At 53.4% G+C, this 19,503-nt stretch overlaps 1 protein-coding gene and 1 non-coding gene across 2 annotated transcripts in view; one reads left to right on the forward strand and one right to left on the reverse strand.

Annotated features, from left to right (window-relative positions):
* Nucleotides 1-19,503, reverse strand: part of LRFN2 (leucine rich repeat and fibronectin type III domain containing 2) — a 39,448-nt gene that overhangs the window by 11,991 nt on the left and 7,954 nt on the right. The window lies entirely within an intron of this gene.
* Nucleotides 2,790-2,894, forward strand: LOC138396142 (U6 spliceosomal RNA). The gene has a single exon (XR_011235618.1). It is a non-coding gene; the product is annotated as a U6 spliceosomal RNA (small nuclear RNA).

Here is a 19,503-nt window from a genome sequence, read left to right on the forward strand (position 1 = left end):
CCGGACCGCAGGGTTCGAGTCCTGGCTCTGCCACTTAAGCAGCAATACCTTACCTCGGGCAAGTTTCTGAACCTCTCTGCGTCTTAGTTTCTTAGAAATATCCTATTTCTGTGAAACGGGGCATTCATAGTCTCTGCCTTAGAGGGTTGTTGTGAGGATTCAGTGAGTCATGATTCACAAAGCACCCAGGTCAGTGTCGGGCACAGAGTGAGCTCCACGTGGGGGTCCGTTACATAAAGGAGTGGGCCATGCTTAACCCACTTAGCCCAAAAGAAATGTCTCTCTGATGGTGGAGATCCAGGCCGCGGGGATCTGAGGCAGGTAAACCTCACACAAGCTAGAGCCTGGGCGGCTTGGGCAGTGCCTGGTCCTGGCTGGGCTGGCAGGGAGATGTCTTGGCTTCAACACTTGAACTCTCTATCTCCCTCCCACCCCCACCCCCAGTTTGACTCTTTTTCAGAAGACACGTGGCTGAGTGATTGCAGAGGTTACTGGAAATTAGGCCAAAGCGAGCTGAGCCCCAGCAGGCTGCCTCTGTGCTCATTTCCCCAGAGTTCACCTGGTCACAGGTGAGGATCACGCTTGGGGAGGCCCTGCCTTTGCTCCCTGGCATGGGCAGCATGGCAGACCCAGCTGCCTGGCAGAGGTTTGGGAAGGTCGCCAGCGCCAGTGTTGGTGGAGATGGCTTGTCGGGGAAGGCATTCTGCCCTGTTCCGTGGGGCTCCTTCACGCAGAGGATAAGCGGGAGATCAGAGTACAGGCGCTGGCAGTGGACCCTGGCCCCGTCACTGACCAGTTGCGTGACCTCGGGCAAGCCACTTAACCTCCCCGTCAAAGGGGGCCGATGATTGACCCCCCCTCACAGGGTTGCTATGGGGACCGAGTCAATCCCTGTAATTTGAACGGTGTCTGATCCCTAGTGAGCGCTCAGTTTATGCTAGTGATTGTGACCGAGGGCGCTGTCCATGGCCCCAGTGAGGACAGAGCACGGAATCCGGGCATGAGACCAGGTGCCAGCTGGCGGGGCAGGTACCCGGCCGGCTCAGGCGGCCCCGCTGTCCGAGCTCTGCAGTCTGTCCTGGTGCAGGGCACTGGGACCGCTTCCCTCCAGTCCACGCCCTTCTCCTGCCGACTCACCAGTGTCCACTGGCCAGTCCCAGGTCTCCCTCTGCCCTCTCCGTCCACAGACCGCAGGAGCTCTGGGCTGGGAGTGGCCCTGAGAGCCACCCCGGTCATCAGCGCCTCCATAACAGGCTTACAGGCTGTCAGCACCCTCCGCTCACACACTTCCAGGGACCTGCCAGGCCATCACCCCAGCTCCGCACAACCCTGAGTGGCTCACGTGAGGCTGTGGTCTGACAGCTCACTACTTCCTCCCGCCAGCCCTAACGCCGCCCCCTGGGCCGCCCGGACAAGCTGTGAGGCAGCTCTGTCACCCCACCTCGGGTTTTCACTTCTCCCGACCATTTCCCTTTAACACAGAGTCCAGCCTGCTTGCCGGCTGCTCCCGTCTGATCGCACGCCAATTTGTCTTTGGCCCTTTTCCCTGCGGGTGAGAGGGGTCTGGGCAGCAGAGGACAGAGTCAGACCCCACATTCCCCCACTGGAATATCACCCTTCTCGTGAGCACGCCCTCCCCGAGAGTACAGCGGAGTCTCATGTATCCCACCGTGGCGCAGGCTGAGCGGACTGTCAGTGCAATGGCCCTGTGCTTCCCCCAGGGCCACCTTGGGCCTCCCGACTCCCACTCTGCTCTCAAGCAGTGTCCCCTTCATGGCGGGCGGAGCCGGACCGGGCAAGCTCTCCAGCCCATGTAACCTCTCTCTGTGTCTCTGTCTCCTCATTCAAGTCTTTACAGATATGGAACTTTTTTCTGTATTAAATTGTCCTTAGCTTCCAGTCCCCAAGGACTGGGTTTGCATGTCTTAGAGGAAAGAGTATGGGCTTTGGAATCAGAGAGAAATATCTCTGTGGAGGCCAGTTCTGCCCTGACCAGCTGTGTGACTCTAGACCTGCGGTCCCCAACCCCCAGGCCACGTCCCGGTACCAGTCGTGGCCTGTTAGGAGCTGTGCCGTGCACCACTGCCTGAACTCTGCCTCACCATCCCCCACCCCCATCCGTGGAAAAATTGCCTCCCATGAAACCAGGTTGCCTGGAGCCAAAAGGTTGGGCACTGCTGCTCTAGACCATTTCTTTCCTCTCTCCAAGCCTCAGTTTCCTCATGTGTGAAATGGGATAGTAATGCCAACCTTCTGTGCTAAGTGTGAGAAATTAAGTGCAGTAGGGATCAACTGTCTACTCCTTCCCCGGGCCATTTGGTAGCACAAGAATGATGGCTACGGTGATGATAGTTGTCATTTATCTCCTAGAGGAGCTGAGAAGAGCTTGCTCAACAACAATTCATCACTTAGAGAAAAAACGCAGAAGGTGTCAGATCAATTATACCTTGTTGTAAACATAGACGTGTGCAAAATGAAGATTCCCCACCAGCTGCATCAAGACGCGCTGGAACAACCAGCAGACGCCAAGTCAACACCACCTAAGGGTGAACCCGATCTGATCATTCACCCCAGTTGGCAGATCCATAATTTCATGGGGGCATCACAGGGCAAAGTCAGCGCCAGCCTCCTTCAAAATACTATCACCTTTGAGTGCAGATGTCTTTATTACATGGGCACACTTGTAGCTCCGACTCAGGTGGTGCAAATGCGATATATGTAACTTAAATGTTTGTACCCCGGTAAAAATTTTGAAAAAAAAAAAGAAAAATAAAAAGAATGCTATCACAGTGCTCACTTGGGCAGCACTTATACTAAAAGTAAAACCATGCAGAGAAGGTCAGCATAGCCCCCGCACAAGGAGAACACAAATTTGTGAAGCATTCCATAGTTTTATGAAAGTTTGATACGTTACAACCTGGATAAACCTTGAAGATATGAGGCACAAACAGACAAATGCTGTGTGATTCCACTAATGTAAATGACCTAGAGGTGTCGAATCCATAGAGACATAAGCAGAAACGTGGTTGCCAGGGGCTGGGGGAGGGAGAAATGGGAATTACTGTTTAATGGGTACAAGGTTCCAGTTTGCAATGATGAAAAAGTCCTAGATGGTGATGGCTGCCCAACGTTGTAAATGTACTTAATGCTACTGCTCTGTACACTTAAAAGTGGTTAAGATGGTAAATGTTACATCATATATGTTTTACCACAATAAAAAATGACAAAAAATATCCTATCACAAAGCAAATTCTGCCTGGTGGGCAAGAGAGCAGAGGTTGTTGGAAATATATCTGTCACTCCAGCGAGGCTGATGAATGCTTGGGGGGCAGCCACCACCGCAGGGGCTTCCTGGTTATGTTGTCCTGGCCCTGGTTGGCCCTGCCTCACCCGGGGCAGTGGGCAGCGCCTGGGGAGGGGGCCTGGGTGGGGGAGAAGGGCCGCCTGGCCGTCTGCCTGCTCTTGTGCCTGCGTCCTGAGGCTCGAAGAGCAGGGCAGCTCCGGAGCAGGACCTGGGGAGAGGCTGCCGAAGACGAAGCGTGGTGGTGCACGCAGGGGGTCACGTCCCACTCCCGCACTGACCAGCTGTGTGACCCCGGGCAGATTGCCTCACCTCCTCTGCCTCAGTTTAACAGGAACACTAGCACCTACTTTGCAGGAATAGCGTCAGGTTAGATGAGGTCAAGTGTGCTGAACACTTAGCACAGTGCCTGGGAACAAAGGAGTGAACAGAAAACACTAGGTTTTGTTTCAATGACAATAGTGAAGTCAGCAGTGACCCTTAGTCTTAGTCCACTCATGCTGCTTAACAGAATATCACAGACTGAGTAATTGATTAAAAAAAACCCCAAAATTTATTTTCTCACAGTTCTGGAGGCTGGAAGTCCAAGATCAAAGCACTGGCGTTGCGAGGGCCTTCTCGCTGCGTCCTTGCGGCAGGTGGGAGGGTGAGAAAGACAGAGCTCCCTGTTCCCACCCAAGGGCCCTGATCCCACCCAAGACGGCTCTGCACTCATGACTGGTTCACTTCTTAAAGGCCCCACTTCTTTGTACGGTCACATTGGGGGTGAGGTTTTACCCCACAGACATTCAAACCACAGCACCCTTAACACGGCAAATCACGGTGAAACGAAGCCCTCGGTATGTCGTGGATGGGTCCTGGGGCCTCACCTTTTCCCTCAGTTACAATCCTCCCCTGCTGTCAGATCAGAAGCTCTTTGAAGAAGGAAACTGTGTCAGTGCCCAGGTGGAATCTGTGCCGTAGTGAGGAAAGCCTACTGACTGTGCCATGCCAGCTGAGGCCCTTCCCAACTTCCCAACTCCAAACCTCACTCAGTTTTCTCAGCTGAAAAATGGGTTAATAATATTGATCATATGGTGTCTTCGTGAAAATTAAGTACAAGGATATGTGTTCAGCACTGAACACAGGGCTTAGAATATGTTTATGCAATGAAAAGCAGCCATGGTGAAGTCGGGATTTGGTGTTTGAAGAGCAGGATCAAGCGCTGGCCCCGCCATCTGCTAGCTGAGCTATCCTGAACAAGGAGCTCTCGCTCCTTTGTCAAACGGGAGTGGTACCGCTGCTACCTATTGAGGACTGAACTCGGACCTTTTTTCTTTTGCCCAAATTCCTTTCCAAGAGGCTTGGCGAGTCATGCCTACAAACAATAAAATCTCACTTCATGGGTTTTATTAACCCGAAATAACGCGATTTATGTTCTAACCTGATTCCTGTACAGCATCGCATGAGAGATAGAAGCCCCCCTCACCTTAACTCACCTTCCTAGTGACCGCTACCATCCTGTCCACTGACGCCAAGGCTTCAGACAAAGCTTACCTCTTCCAACCAATTGCCACTAAAGAATCCCTAAAACCCACCTACGACTTGCAGGCCCACCGCTTCGAGATGTCCCACCTTTTAGGGATGAACCCCTGTATTAGATTTATGGTTTTACCTGTAATTCCTGTCCCTATGAATGTATAAAAACCAAACTATAATCCGGCTGCCTCAGGAGCGTTTTCTCAAGACTTCTTGAGAACCTGTCCCCTGGGCTGTGGTCACACACATTCGGCTCAGAATAAACCCCTTTAAATTATTTTAGAGTTTGGATTTTTCTGTCGATGCTATACCACAGGACTGTTGGGAAAACCTACTAAGATGTGAGGCTACTTGGATGCAGTATGCAAGTGGTAAAGCATCCACAAATGACACTCAGCACCCGCTCATGAGTGACGGAGAGACTTCCTGGCACTTCCTTGGGGGCTGCTCCGAGCTGCCTGCCAGACACCGGCGTGCTGAGTTGCTGCATCATCCTGCCCATGGGCTCACCCCGTGAAGAGATGCCCTTTCCACCCAGTGGCCAGGAGGCTCCCACTCAGCACTTCTCTGGGCTGTGATTCTGCTGATTCTCCCCCGACACCTCTGCCTCTAACAAGCAGGCTGGCCGGGAAGGGATTTAATTAAGGGCGGAGAGAGTAATGACCTCAGGTGGGCAGCAGGGAGGCCACTCTGTCCAGCCAAATGGTAGATCCTGACACAATCCCAACCCTGGAGTCAGCAGGAGGGAGGGCAAGGGAGCAGAGCTGTCCCCACCCACCATCCTCTCGTCCAGGCTGGATGGACAAGGTTCTAACTCTCACTCTGTCACAACTTGCTGTGCAAACATGGGCAAGTCACTTGCCTTCTCTGTGCTTCAGTGCCCACTTCCGACATTCTAGAATGCCACAAGAACATCACTGGAAAGAGGAGACAGGAGCAAGGGCAGGCAGGAGGTGGGTGGTGCACAGCATCAAAGGGCTATGGGAGTGGGGGCACCAGGTCTCCAACCCCAAAAGCACATAGGAGTTAGCACCAAAGTGACCTGGGCTCTGGGCTCAAATGCCGACTGCACAACTGACTGGCTATAAGTTTACTTCATTACTTAACTTTCTGGAGCTTCAGTCTTCTCATTTGTAAAAGCAGTTTGCAGAGTCATATGAGAATTAGAAATAATGTATGTAAAGCACTGGCATACAATGTATACTCAATAAATCATTTGTGTATATAGTGACTGCTTACCTACTTTATTATTGTGGATCCTCTGTCTGCCTGTCAATCTATTATCTTTTTTGATAGACAACACTAACAGCGTCCAGTGCACCCATCCCCCAGCAGGACCTCGCATGGTGGCAGAAGGTGAGCCATCTGGGGACACAGCTGGTCCTGGGGGCTGGGGTCTCTGCTGAGTGGGCAGATGACAACTGTGGCATTTCTCCATTAGCCAGGAGCTTTAAGGGGAGGCTGGCCTGGCCTAGAGGTGCACCATCCTCATTTTGCCTGGGAATAACAGACTAGAGCTACTAAATGCACTTCGGTGTCCCCAGAGGATGACCATATGGGCCTGTGATCTTCTCAGTCTGGAAGTAATCATGTGAGTAAATCACAGACTTACTCTCATCTGTAGTTTGTCTGGAGTCTCTCCAGCACTGTTTATTGGGGTACATGGGTCTGAAGCCCCAGAAATTGGCCTACTGTCCTCCCTCTCCTGCTCCAGCTGGGGAGAGGCCATGCTGGGTGGCAGGCAGGAGTGAGGCTGAGGAGGATGTGTACCTGCTCCTCTTGCACTTCAGGTGGGATGGAGGGTGGAGCCCAGTTGGGGGCTGGGGGAGCTGTGTGTGTATCCATTGGCCGGTGTGTGTGTGTAGTGTGTGAGCACCTGAGTGTGAGTGCACGCCCATTGGCTGGTGTTTGTGTGGGCGTGTACTGGCCAGGGTGGAAGCAGCCCTGTGTGTGGGCAGAGATGGGGGGAGGTGTTGGCCTGAGGCTGTGAGCATCTGTGAGTATGTACTTGAGGGATGAGCATTTGGGACTGTCCTTGCAGGGTCCCACAAGGCCCTGCGGGACCCAGGCCCACTCCCTCTCTGCCCCACCTCCCACACCCCGCCCTGCATGTGCTCTGCTCCAGCCAACCCAGCCTCTGGTGGCTCCCTTGAAGCTGGAGCCCTGGGGGCTTTGCACTGGCGGTTCCCTTTGGCTGGGATGCCCTTCCCACACTGCTGTGTTGGGCTCACCTCCTCCAAGTCTCTGCTCAGTCTTGCCTTCTCGGTGCAGCCCGCCCTGCCGCCCTAGCTAATATTGCAATTTACCCCCCACCCGAAGGACCCGCCCCATCCTGCCCTGTGGTTTCTTTCTGCACGGCCCTAACCGCCTCCCAGCTGTGTCACTTACTCCCTCACTGTGCCTGCTGCCCATCCCCCGTGAAGATCAGGTTCTGCAGTTGTTTTGCTCACCGATGAGTGAACGGGAGCATTTATTTGGCGGCATATTTGCCTCAGCTTTCTCATCTGTAACATGGGCACGGCCACAGAAGCCATCCACTCCATAGGGTTGCTGGACGGATTAGACGGATGAATAGTAAAAGCACTGAGAATAGAGGGTGGCACACGGTTCAGTAGAGCTTTCCTATCATTATCATGCTCCTCGCAGCCTGAGAGCCAGGACGGCACGAGTGATCTGCGTGAAGGACTCGGCAGGGTGGCAGTCACCCGGGGTGATGGTGCCTGGTAAACTTCCCACCCCCAATCCTGACCCAAAAATTCTCAGGAAGGAAAATTCCCTGACCTTCCTCAGCCATGAGATCCCATATTTTGGGGCCCTTTTGAGTTGGGGAGTGAGTTATCAGTAAACTTATTCTCTTTTTTGTTTTTTAAATCAAGGGAGGAAGCTAGTGAGCCCCTCCCCCTGCCCAGCCCTGGGCTACGTAACTCTTGGGCCCATAGGTGGTTAACAGACTGTGACTGACAAGGACATCTTCTGATGGATTCAAGGGCAGCGCAGACCGTGCAGGACTTGGAGCTCTGGCCCCAGAGTCTCCAGCCCAGATTCCTCCTCCAGTTCTGCAGCCCCTAACAGGCTTGAGGCTGGGGCAGCTCCCATCCCTGCTCTGGGCCTCTGCCCCTCTCCTTCCTCTGCACGAGGAGGGAAGAGGAAGAAATGGAATTAGACCATTACTTAGGTAGTTTCCAGACTCCTTCATTCTTCCAAGAAATTTTCGTGGAGCACCTATGATGTGCCAGGCATTGCTCTAGGCACTGGGGGACAGCAGTGACCACCAGTGACACAAGTCCCTGCCTGGTGGAGCTGACATCCCTGGTGGGGGAAGGGCAGACAGTGACGAATTTAGAATGCTGGACGGTGGGCTGCGCTGCGGCAAGAGGGAAGAGCAAAGCCGGTGAGAGCGGAGGAGAGTGTGTTGGGAGTCGGGGGCTGCTCAGCTCTAAGCGGGTGCTCAGGCACAACCTCGCCGAGCAGGCGATATCTGAGATGGGGAGATCTTACATTCTGGGAAGCTACGAAGCTCAGTGATTCTTAGCACTGCTGTATTCCAGAAAGAGCACCGTTTGGGGTCCCGGGAGCCCCTTCTCATCTTTTTCTCCGTCTCTGTGCACACTGACCCCAGCGGCCCGTGGGTGATGTGCCTGGAAGACAGACCTCCCAAATCCCCAGGAGTGGCGACTGATTCACCACTGCCTTTCTTCACGTTCGGTATTTCTCAGCTCCCGTGGCTATTATGGAATAAATATGACCTTTTATTCTTCACTTTGCTTAAGACTCAAGGTCAACAGCCCAGCTGTGATCTATCGGCTGCTGCCTTCACTGGACGTCCCCGAGCCAGGGGGCCGCATGGCTGTCAGAGATTCATGACACCATCCTCCAGACCCGCACGCCGCCTGCCCCTCGGCACTGGGCCCAGGCCTCGCCCGGCCAGGGAGGCAGCGGCCACAGTGGCTCCGGGGGATGATGGCTCATTGAGGGCAGAAACCAAGCCATAAATCTCCCTGTCTCCCCCAAGCCCGCCCCATCACTGGGCTGCAGCGTGACCCGGGTTTCATTTCAGCCTGGGAGGAGGCAGCAATGGGAGGTAGAGCAGCCGTGGTTCAAATGGCGAGTTGTAAATTAGGACGCTCGAAGACAAGGCCATCGCTTTTCCCCGCGTGGAGAAAGGGCAGAAGGCAACCAGCCTGCCGGTCGCGGATGCACTCCGCCAGGCCCTTCCAGCAGCCGGCTTCCTTCTGCCTTCAGAGAACAGACATCACCAGCACTGCCGGAAGTTCTTCCACTTGTCTAACCGAGACCCCACCTGAAGCATTCACCTGTTTCCTCTTGTTTCTCCTGATTGTAGGCTGGTTCATATTGCCCCTGTTTCCTCCTGGTGGTTCTGAGTGACAATGGGCTGGGGGTTCTGGGGTTGTTAGTAGACTAGGTGACTCGGAAGGGGACGGTATAGAAGGGGATGGCATCACTGGCCTTTATTTGAGGACATCACCTGTGCCTCCCAGACACCCCTCTCACTCCTCTCCCTCCTACCTCGTGTCCTGGGAGGACGAGGAGTGGCCGGGAGCTCTTTGGAGCTTGACAGGCCTGGGCTTGAATTCTGGCTCTGCCATTTCCTAGCTGGGAGACCTTGGGCAGCTCACCTACCCTCTCTGACGCTGAGATTCCCACGCTGTAAGTCAGACAAAAGAGTAACGCCTGCCTCCCAGGGGGCTGCGACAGTGCCTGGCACAGGTGCTAGCTGTGCATTGCCAAGGCCTCAAGGTGCAGACCCTGGAGCCAGCAAGCTTCTCAACCAATTTCTGCCTCGGTTTTCTCATCTGTAAAATCAAGGTAGTAACGGTACTTTCTTGGTCAGGATGTTGAAAGAATTAAGTTAGCAGATAAACAGAAACCACTCAGAGAAGTAATGGCATGGAATAATTTCCCAGAAAGGTTGACTCTTATAATTCCACCATTATTGGAGCAGAAACCACCTGCATTTACTTGGTACTTTTGACTTAATTCCATCAATTGACCTCGTGATTTATAATCCACTTATTTCCAACCAAAGATACAGATGACTTGCAACATAAAAACATATGAAATGAGACAAGTACAATTTGTTAATGTTTTATTGAAGATCAAAAATCAATAAAAAGGCTTGAGCTGGAAGGCCTGGCCCCCCAGGATGGGTTGTTGTGACACTCAAGCTCTGAGTTCAGTTATACGCCCCACAGGACCACCAAGCTGAGCGCAGCCCCGACCACTCTGTCTCGGGAACAGCAGAGGGAGGAGGGGCAAGATGGCGCAGAACAATGTGAGGGGAGTGGCTTTGTTGGGGGGGACCTTGTCTATGTGGGACTTGGCACCATAGGAAGCGAGGGTGGGCGGAGGCTGCCTTCAGACTGGGGGGGGGTGTCACTGCCTGGGGAGGGGCTTTCTCAGTCTTCTTGGCTCTGGATAGGCTACATCCAGTGTACTGCCCACTGCTGGACCCTGTGTAGGCAGAGAGACATCAAAAACCTGCTACGGATTAGAAGCAAGGGACCAGGAGATGCACCACAGATCATACCCTGGACCTTGTCCTGCACCAGAGACAAACAAACGTGGCAGCCTTTACCTGCAAGCCCTCTCATTCTTCTTCACTGATTGAGCTCCTACTTGACCTTCTGGGCCACCTTCTCCAGGAAGCCTTCCCTGACCTCCTGGGGCTGGGTCAGTCCCCCAGGACCTGGTCTCACATATGCTTGTGTAGCACTTATCACAACCGTAGCTACTGAATCAGTGGACGTCTCCTGGCATAGCTGTTTGATGTTTGTCTCCCTGGGGAATGCCAGCTGCAGGAGGGCAGGGGTGCCCTGCACACAGCCGCCTTCCCATGTGCGGCCCAGACCTGACATTATAAGCACAAAATAAACACCTCTTGATCGACTAAAGGTGAAGGCAAGAATGGAGGAAGGCAGGGGAGGAGGATGTTGAATCCAAAAAAATAGCATGAACCATGAGAATTATCTTCAAAAATTAAATGGCCCCATTATGGAAAAGAATTGATTTTATTCCTGGTTAAGATCTCGAGGCAGAATCTAAGCGTGGGAAGTGGAAGGAGATGGATTAGGGGGCCGTAATGAGGAAAAACCTTTTAGCCAGTGGCACCCACCAGTGATGTGGGCTCTGGAAAAAGAGGAGGGGGGAGGTTTCTCGTCTCTGGAAGTTGTTCCCCCACAGGGCCTGCCAACACCTTGAGGGGGTGGCGGGAATGAGGAGGGATGGGCAGCAGGCATGGTGGGCACCACACAGAGTCACAGAGAAAGGAAAGGGATGGCCTGGATGACATTGAACTGACCTTTCTCATTATAGACTCTTTTTCTGTCTGAGAGTAGCAAGAACTAGCCCCATTTTAAAGACGAAAGAACTGAGTTCAAGATAGTTGCAATGAATAAGCAGCTGGAATGGTCCCCAAGGACTTTGGTTCTGCCCTTCCACCCCTAGGCTCTCTCATACCCTTGGCAACATGTCCACACAGGGGAACTGGGCTTTGAGATAGCCTTAGGACCCTACTGACTCACTTCCTCCTGCTGCTGCTTGGGCTGCCACTGTGCCTTCCTTCGGGTCACCATCCCTGTTAGCCAATCCCAGAGGAAACCACTTCAACATATTCCAGGTATCTGCCCATTCTAGATGCAAAGAAGTGCATTTCTAATGGTGGAATTTTAGGCCCTCTGATCTGTTAAGGAAGAATATTTAAACAGGGTCCTTTTCCTGCGCCCATTCTAGGCAGTGAGGGGAAGAGCAGGGCTTGGGTCTAAACCCAGGTGCTCCTGCTTTCCTGGCCTGGGGGAGGTAGCCCCCACCCTATGCACTCTTGCCGCAGGATGAAAGGTTCCTTTCTGCTCCTGCCCCTGAGGGAAAGGACTGCTGAGCACCAGCCAAGCCCACTCGGGAATTTTCCAAGCCTCCCTGTTCCACTCAGACCTTCCTCCTAGCAACAGTCAAAGCTTAGGGAGGAGAGCAAGGCAGCCTTGGGAAGCAGCCCTTGGCACGGGCTCACACGCAGTGGCATTTTGACGGGTGGTAAAAATATCTCTCTGGTGTTCCGTGCCGGCTGCGGCTGCTGCTGCCACCTCAGCTTCTAAGACCCTGTCTCCGTGCCCGGTGCCTCGGCAGCTTCTCCAGCTGTCTGCACCACCTTGGGAGGCAGCCCAGTCACCAAGCCCCTGACCACAGGCCACCCTGACACCCACAACTGCCACCTTCATGGCCAGGGCCAGGCACCAGCAAAAATGCACTTAGGAGCCACTGGAGAAGGTGATTTATTATCAGAAATACTGCAGCACACGCCTAACGAGCTAATTAAACAAGAACATAAATAATTGCTCCCTTCCAGAGCGCGAGGATGCGGGTTGGGCGCTGGGGCAGTGCCCGCTGAGGAGCTGGGCGGGATGGTGTGAGGGGTCTGCTCTGCGCAGGGAGGTCGGACCCTCCGCTCCACGCGAGGCCGCGAGCTGGGCCTCGGGGAGTTTTCTTTCCAGGCCAGGCAGACACAGGCCCAAGGATTCTTCCAGAAAAATCGGCACAACACGCTGCTTTGTTCCCTACCCAAGCATTTCCTGCCTGGTCACACACCCACACCCTGATCTCCCCCGCCCAAACGGGGAGGGACGAGAGGTCCTTGTCCCATTTTATGGATGTGGACGTTCAGGAGCAGGAGGGTCTCAAGGCACCGCTAAGACCGCTGCAACCATCACTGGCCTCCCTGCTTCCACCCCTGCCCCCCGCAGCAACCAGAATCTTCTTTCTTCATCGCATCGTGCCACTCTCCTGCTTACCTCCCCCCAGTGGCTCCCATCTCATTCAGGATCAAATCCAAGGCCTCACCATGCCCCCCAAGGGCTCCACGACCCAGCCCTGCCCAGTCCTCTGAGGCTGCGGTCCCCACCCCCGGGCGGCGGACGGGTAGTGGTCAAAGGCCTGTTGGAGACTGATCTGCAGAGCTCCGCCCCACCCCCATTCATGGAAAAATTGTCTTTCATGAAACTTAGGAATAGGGGGCTGCCCAGCAGGAGGTGAGCGGCAGGTGAGCAAAGCTTCATCTGTATTTACAGCAGCTCCCCATTGCTCACATCACTGCCTGAGCTCTGCGCCCCCCGCACCCATCCTTGGAAAAATTGTCTCCATGAAACTGGTCCCTGGTGCCAAAAAGGTTGGGGACCACTGCTCTAATGCATTCACTGCCACTCTTTCTCCAGATGCACCAGAGTCCTTGCTGCTTCTCCAGCAGGATAAGTATATTCCTACCCCAGGGCCTTTGCATGTGCTGTTTCTCCTGCCTGGCTCTCTCTCACTGCATTCAAGTCTCTGCTCTGATGTCGCTCCTTAGCAAGGCCGTCCCTGACCACCCATCTACAACAGTAGCCCTCTAGTCTCTGTGTCCTTATACTGCTTATTTTTCTTTCTAATGCACAGTTTTAAATTTTTGTCTCTCTCCCCCATAAGAATGTGAGCTCCTTACAGACAAGGACAAGGACGTTTGCCCATCTCTTTCCAACCATGGGATCTTGGCTAGACAATAAATATTTGTTGACTGAAGAAATGAATATCTGGTTCTAAATCCAGAGCCTTCCCCACCACGGTCTTTCCTCCCCTCAGAACTGGACCCTGGCTCCCCCCACCAGCAGGGGAAAGCCGAGGTGAGCACAAAGCACTGGCTTCGAGATCCAGCTCCTCTGCCTCCGAGCTGCGGGACCTTGTAAGTCACATCGCCTCTCTTCTTAGTCCGTTTGCCTTGCTATAAAGGAATAGCTGAGGCTGGGCAATTTATACAGAAAAGAGGTCTATTTGGCTCACAGTTCTGCAGGCTGTACAAGACGCATGGTGCTGGCATCGACTGAGGGCTTCAGGGAGTCTCTAGTCAGGGCAGGAGGCCAAGGGGGAGCAGGAGAGAGGAGGAGGGGCCAGGCTATTCAAACAACCAGCTCTCTCCTGAACAAATAAAGAGAACTCACTCATCACAGCAAGGAAGGCACCAAGACAGTCATGAAAGATTTGCCCCAAGGACCCAAACACCTCCCGCCAGGCCCCGCCTCCAACATTGGGGATCAAATTTCAACATGAGATTTGGAGGGGACAAACATCCAAACTATATCACTCCCTATGGCCGAGTCCTCATCTGTCCAATGACAATAAAGGGTCACACTTCAGAGGGCCTGTGTGAGTACCAAACGAGAGCACGCACGGAGCATCTTTAGAACAGGAGTAGGGCCTGGTAAGCATAGCTGCGCCGTGTGACATTCACGGCCACCCATCCTGCCCTCTTCTCATCTGTCTGAATAAACTCCCATCACTGCCCCAGAACAGTGGTTCTCAAAATATGGTCCCCAGACCAGCAGCATCAGCGCCCCTGAGAGAATGTACTAGAAATGCAGATTCTCAGATCCACGCCAGACTTGCTGAACCAGAAACTCAGGGGTGGCGTCCTGCAGCGTCCTGTCGCAAGCCCACCAGGTGATTCTCACGCATGCTCAGGTTTGGGACCCACTGCCCTAGAGACAGCCTTTCTGCCAGGAAAGTCAAGGGTGGCAAATTGAATTATTGGCCCTGTTTCTTCATTTGCCTGTGACAAAACAATGCATCCACAGCCTCGCCATGCTTGACGGTGAGTAACTTGCATTACCTGCACCTTGACTTTGGCCACGTAACTTGCCACGGCCACTAGGATTTAGCAGATGTGGTATCAATGGAAGCTGGACATTTGTTTCTGCACTTGGGCTTGCCCTCCTGCGTTTGTGCTCTTGCCATGACAGGAACATACCCAGATAGCCACTGTCCCTCCCCCAGGGCTCCAGAACGAGATACACAGTTAGAAGATGTAAATCAGGCCTGGAGCCTGACGCCAAGTGCAGCCCAGCCCAGCCCGGGCGAGCCCAGCTCAACTCCACCCAGCGTGCAGACACGTGACTACATTAAAGAAGACTAACCATGCGTGGGGCTAAGACACCTAGAGTTGGAGGTTGTTACGCAGCACCACAGTGGCAGCAGCTGACTGATGCACGGGGGCCCTCGCAGGGCCTTGGCGAGGCCTGATCGGTCCTGCCTCTGCCTCTCTCCTCACTGGTTCCCCCTAAACAGTCACCCCTTCCCTCTTCCTTCCAAGTCCCACCTTGGCCCCAGGACACAGCTTACACTTCACGTCACTTCACCTGCTCCCAGAGCCCCCGGCACACTCCTCCAGACCCAGGCATGAGCATGCCCTTCAGTTAGCTCACGAAAACGCTCAAGTGGACAGATTTCACCAAGAAATCCATTTACGTTTTAATCTTTTAGGGGGCCAATTACTAAACTGAAAAGCTCCTTCACTTAGTGCCATCACTAATTACCTAGCTGGGACGTTCAAAAGTGTTTAAGATCTCGGTGAGGCTCGGTCTCCCGACGGGCACCTTCCTGCTGTGCCGGGGAAGCCGTCCCCATGGTGGGGTTGGCCCTGCCAGCACAGCGTCAGCCCCACAGCCACAGGACGGCCCGTCTCTGCAGCCCACCCAGGCTGGAAAGAGCTCTCCTTAGTAAATAGTTAATGAGTTCACTCGTCCACACCGCACGTCGGCACGGCCCTGCTTTCACCCGGGGGTGGCACGTCACCTTCGGTGGCTTTGTGCCACTCTTCCTGCTCCCCGCCCCACCTCGGAGACTCTGAAGATGATGGGCACTAATTTGACTTTTCGTCTGAACTCTTCTGTCACCCGCAAGGCGCCCACTCCCGTCACACACGCGCAGGCCAGACCACAGGCCTAATTGGCAGGCACCAAGACATTCCCCCGCGTCGCTTGGTGTCTTGGTGTCCCAGCGATGAGAAAAGAGCACTCACGGGGCAACAGAAAGGCGGCCCCGTCAGCTCCCTGCCCGGCTGGCCTCAGCTCCAGACGGGCCACTGGCTTCTGGGAGCGTGTGGGCAGGTGCCCACATTTTAGCCACGACGACGCTCTCGCCCATGCAGCTCTGACGGTCGTACGCCTGTCCAGCATCGCTTCCCCTCTCCCAAACTCCCGGCAGAACACCGGCTTTATCTGGCGGGGGAGTGGCATGCCCGGGCAGATATCTCCCTCCGCAGCCTCCAGCGTGCACGGGGAGCTCCACCGAGGCAGCAGCTGAAGTCAGCGGGTGGGACTTCTGCGGGTTCTGTCAAGGGGTTGAGTCATCCGGGAGGTTGGTCCCTGTCTTAGTTTGGGCTTCCCGGAAGCAGACCCTGAGACAAGGCTTTGAGCGCCAGTAGTTTACTTTGGAGGAGGCTCAGGAAGCTCAGGTGAGGAAGCGGGGAAGGACGCTAACACAGGGTATTCTGCTAAGCAACTGGGGCTCCACCCTGCTGGGGAGCCCTGGGAGAGAGCACAGATCCTGCCCCAGAGCTGCCCCCCTCCTTTCCCCAAGGGCGAGGACGCTGGGGCTTAGATCCTCCAATTCCATTAAGGGCGGAGGGCTGCTCCTGGGGTCGGCAACTCCCGTGGGGTGGGGCGTGGAGAGCACGTGTCCGGGAAGACAAACTCAGGAGCAGTGAGCCACACAGGAGGGATAGTGCCAACGGCCTGCTCAGTCCCTGAAGCTCGCGGAGCTCCCATCCAGCCCTGGACGCCTCCCTCTGGAATGCTCTGACAGACCGACAGAAACAACCCTCAGATCTGGAAAAGCCATTGCGGTCAGATCTCGGCTACTAGAAGCACTTCCTACTTTACAAAATGTCCTTCTTTCATCTCACAATTTCACAACAACCTTATGCAGTGGACAGGGCAGTTATTTGTTACCCATTCAGCAGATGGGAAGGCTGAGGCTTTGACAAGGAGGGAGAGGGGAGATGACAGGAGCCCGTACCTGGAGCCCCTGATCCCATGTTCCTTGTATTAATCACTCAGGCTCAGTGCCGGGTCACAAGAATGGCTCCAGCAACTGCGATGCACGTGGCGTGTTTGTTTCCAAAGCGTTTGCACATACGTTATCTCTTTGGCGATAACCCCGCAGAGAAGAGATTTGTCTTCCGATGTGAAGGATAAAGCAAAGTCTCAGAGAGGTGAGATGAGTCGTGCGTGGCAGAGCTGCAGTTGAACGCAGGCCTCCCGGCTTCTTCCCTCACCAGAGGTGGAGAGACCAGACCCCTAGCTGTGGATTGACACCTGTGCCTACCAGTGCTGCCCAAACTCCTGACGCCACTGGGCACAGTGGCCTGACGCTGAGTGCACATTGGAATCACTGGGGGACCCTTCAAACCACGCGTGTCCAGGCACCAGCCCCAGCTGACTCAGAATCTCTGTCCTGGTGGGGGTACAACTCCCCCCACCAGCCCTGTCCGCTATGAGGCTGAACGGAGCCGGGTCCTGTGAACACGCTTGGGAAAGTCCAGTTGTCAGACGAGTGCTTGGTGTGCTCTGATGGCCACCACCAGCAGCACCGTCCCCAGGTCCCCAACCCCTCCCTCTGCAAACCTTCTTTGGTGTTTTCCTGGTATGGAATAAACAATATCCCCACCTCCACCTCCAAACTAACCAAGTACACGTAAAATGAACAGGGGACAGTTCTCTGGTTCTCTCTGCCTGGAGAGGGAAAAGCCTCATTTCAGACGAGAGGGATGCCTGATGCATGCTGTAATCTGTATCTTCAGAGCTGTCTCCAGCCAGAACTTTTGGAGAGGGAGGAGGGAATGACATGTGGAGAAATTAGCCACCTCTGAACACATGCCCTGAAGGTTTTCAAATCTGCTCACCTTCTTGAGCAGAGCGATAGGTGCAGGATGAGACGACAGTGATATGACCTGAGACACTCTCAGAGGTGCCCTGACAAATATCTCCCCTATTCACAAGCCTCTGGCGGGTTTAAAAACTCTACCATTAGAGATTCACTCCTTTGGGTCTTTCAGAGCTCCCAAGTGAACAGCAAATATTTCTGAAAGGGGTTATACCTTATACCTTGATTCTTTAAAACCTTATCAAATTATTTTCTAGGGTAACAGCTCTCGTGGTTTTGACAAATGGAAACACAAGAGGCAGCCTGGGGAACTGGGACGAGAAGAAGGGAAAGTGAGCAGGCTCTCAATAAAAACACATACTTATTGGCATCCAGTACTTCATAGTTGACCGTGAAGGAGGCTCTTTCAAATATGTGATTTCATTCAGTCCTCACCACAATCCTATGAAATATGCAGAAAGGAATCTCTGTTCCCATTTTACAGATAAGAAATTGAAGATTGAGAGCAGTGGAGTGATTTCCCGGACTAGAAAATGATGGAATTGGGTTATAAACCCAGGTTGTGGAAGTACTAGCTGCCTTCCTAGCTTCTCTATATTACTGGGGGTACATTGTGCTTAGCTTTAAAAAACAAAAAACAAAAAACCTGCATTTATCAGCCTCCTTTGCAGAAGTGTGTGGCCAATGAAATGTGAGCAGAAGTTACTAGGTGGGGCTTCTGACAAACCTCCTACTTTGCCTTCTTGCCCTCTTCTTTTCATCTTGCCTGCTGCATAAAAGGGAGATGTGATAGCTGGAGCTCTAGCAACCATTTTGTACTATGAGGTGACCTTAAGGACAGAAACTGTATGCTGAGGATGGCAGAGCAGAAAAACAGAAGGAGCCCCCCATGACCATGCTACCGAGAAAGCCAGACCTAAACTCTCTTCCACAGGACTTGTTTTACAGGAGGGACCTATAAACACTTATGAGTTTAAGTCATATTAGGTTGAGTTTTCTGTTCGTCCTAATTGCCACCCTGAACTTCTAACTGCAGATTCATTTTTCCTTGTGATGCCTCTAGTAACTTTATTACTTCGCAGTGGCTCACCTGTGAGGTGTGGAACCCAGAAATCTTCATCCTGCCCATATTTTCTGCTGGCTGGTCCCAGGTGGCTGAGTGGAGTAAAGGTTCTCACTGGCACCCCCGTTGCCTGTTTGCTCCAATGTTGCTGGGACTGAGTGAGTCTTAACTAAAGCTGACGGAGAAAATCCCTGTGGACTTCCGGCATGTTACCCCAAACTTCCCAGAAAGAGTTACAGTTGGTGTCTCCCCCACACCCTGAGTCTCCAGCCTTCACAAAAACTCTCTGTGTCCTGAGAGAGATGTGTCCCACAGCATGGCGCATGGCGTGGCAGAAAGGGCCCTGTATACGGGAGACGACATTTCTTAGTCTTTGGGAAACTTTGGGGAAATCTACTCAACTCGCTTGAGACTGGTTTTACCATCCATGAAATGGGTCCAATATTATTCGTGCTGTCCATCCCCACTTGTAGATATCATGCTTCAATAGTTAAACAGTCTGAGAAACGTTAGAGAAATATAAAGTGAAAGGAGGGCCGGTTTTGATTTTGGCTCTGACCAAGGAGTTGCCTTCCCTCCCCATCTGCCCTAATTTCCTCCTTTATACCTTTCTCTTCCCCTGCCTGCGAGGGCTTAACCTGCTCTTTTAGGACAATCCAGATTGTCTGGGGAAGCAGCTGAGTCAAAGAACCTTCTCCCTCCATGGGTGGCAGATCCTGTCCCTGGCATAACCCCTCTTCCTTTAGGGAACATCTGTCCCTGGAAGCCCCAGATCCCGAGATGCCAGTTCATTAGTAAGTTTCCCTCACCTCATGGTAGAGATGGCTGTATTTTCATGGCGGGGGCACAGCTCCACTGAGGTGTCGACTGATAAGATCCCGATGGGGTGGAAACTGGCTGAATCTGCCCTCTTGCCCTTTCC

Source organism: Eulemur rufifrons, chromosome 15, assembly GCF_041146395.1.
Source record: "Eulemur rufifrons isolate Redbay chromosome 15, OSU_ERuf_1, whole genome shotgun sequence".
Classification (NCBI taxonomy): domain Eukaryota; kingdom Metazoa; phylum Chordata; class Mammalia; order Primates; family Lemuridae; genus Eulemur; species Eulemur rufifrons.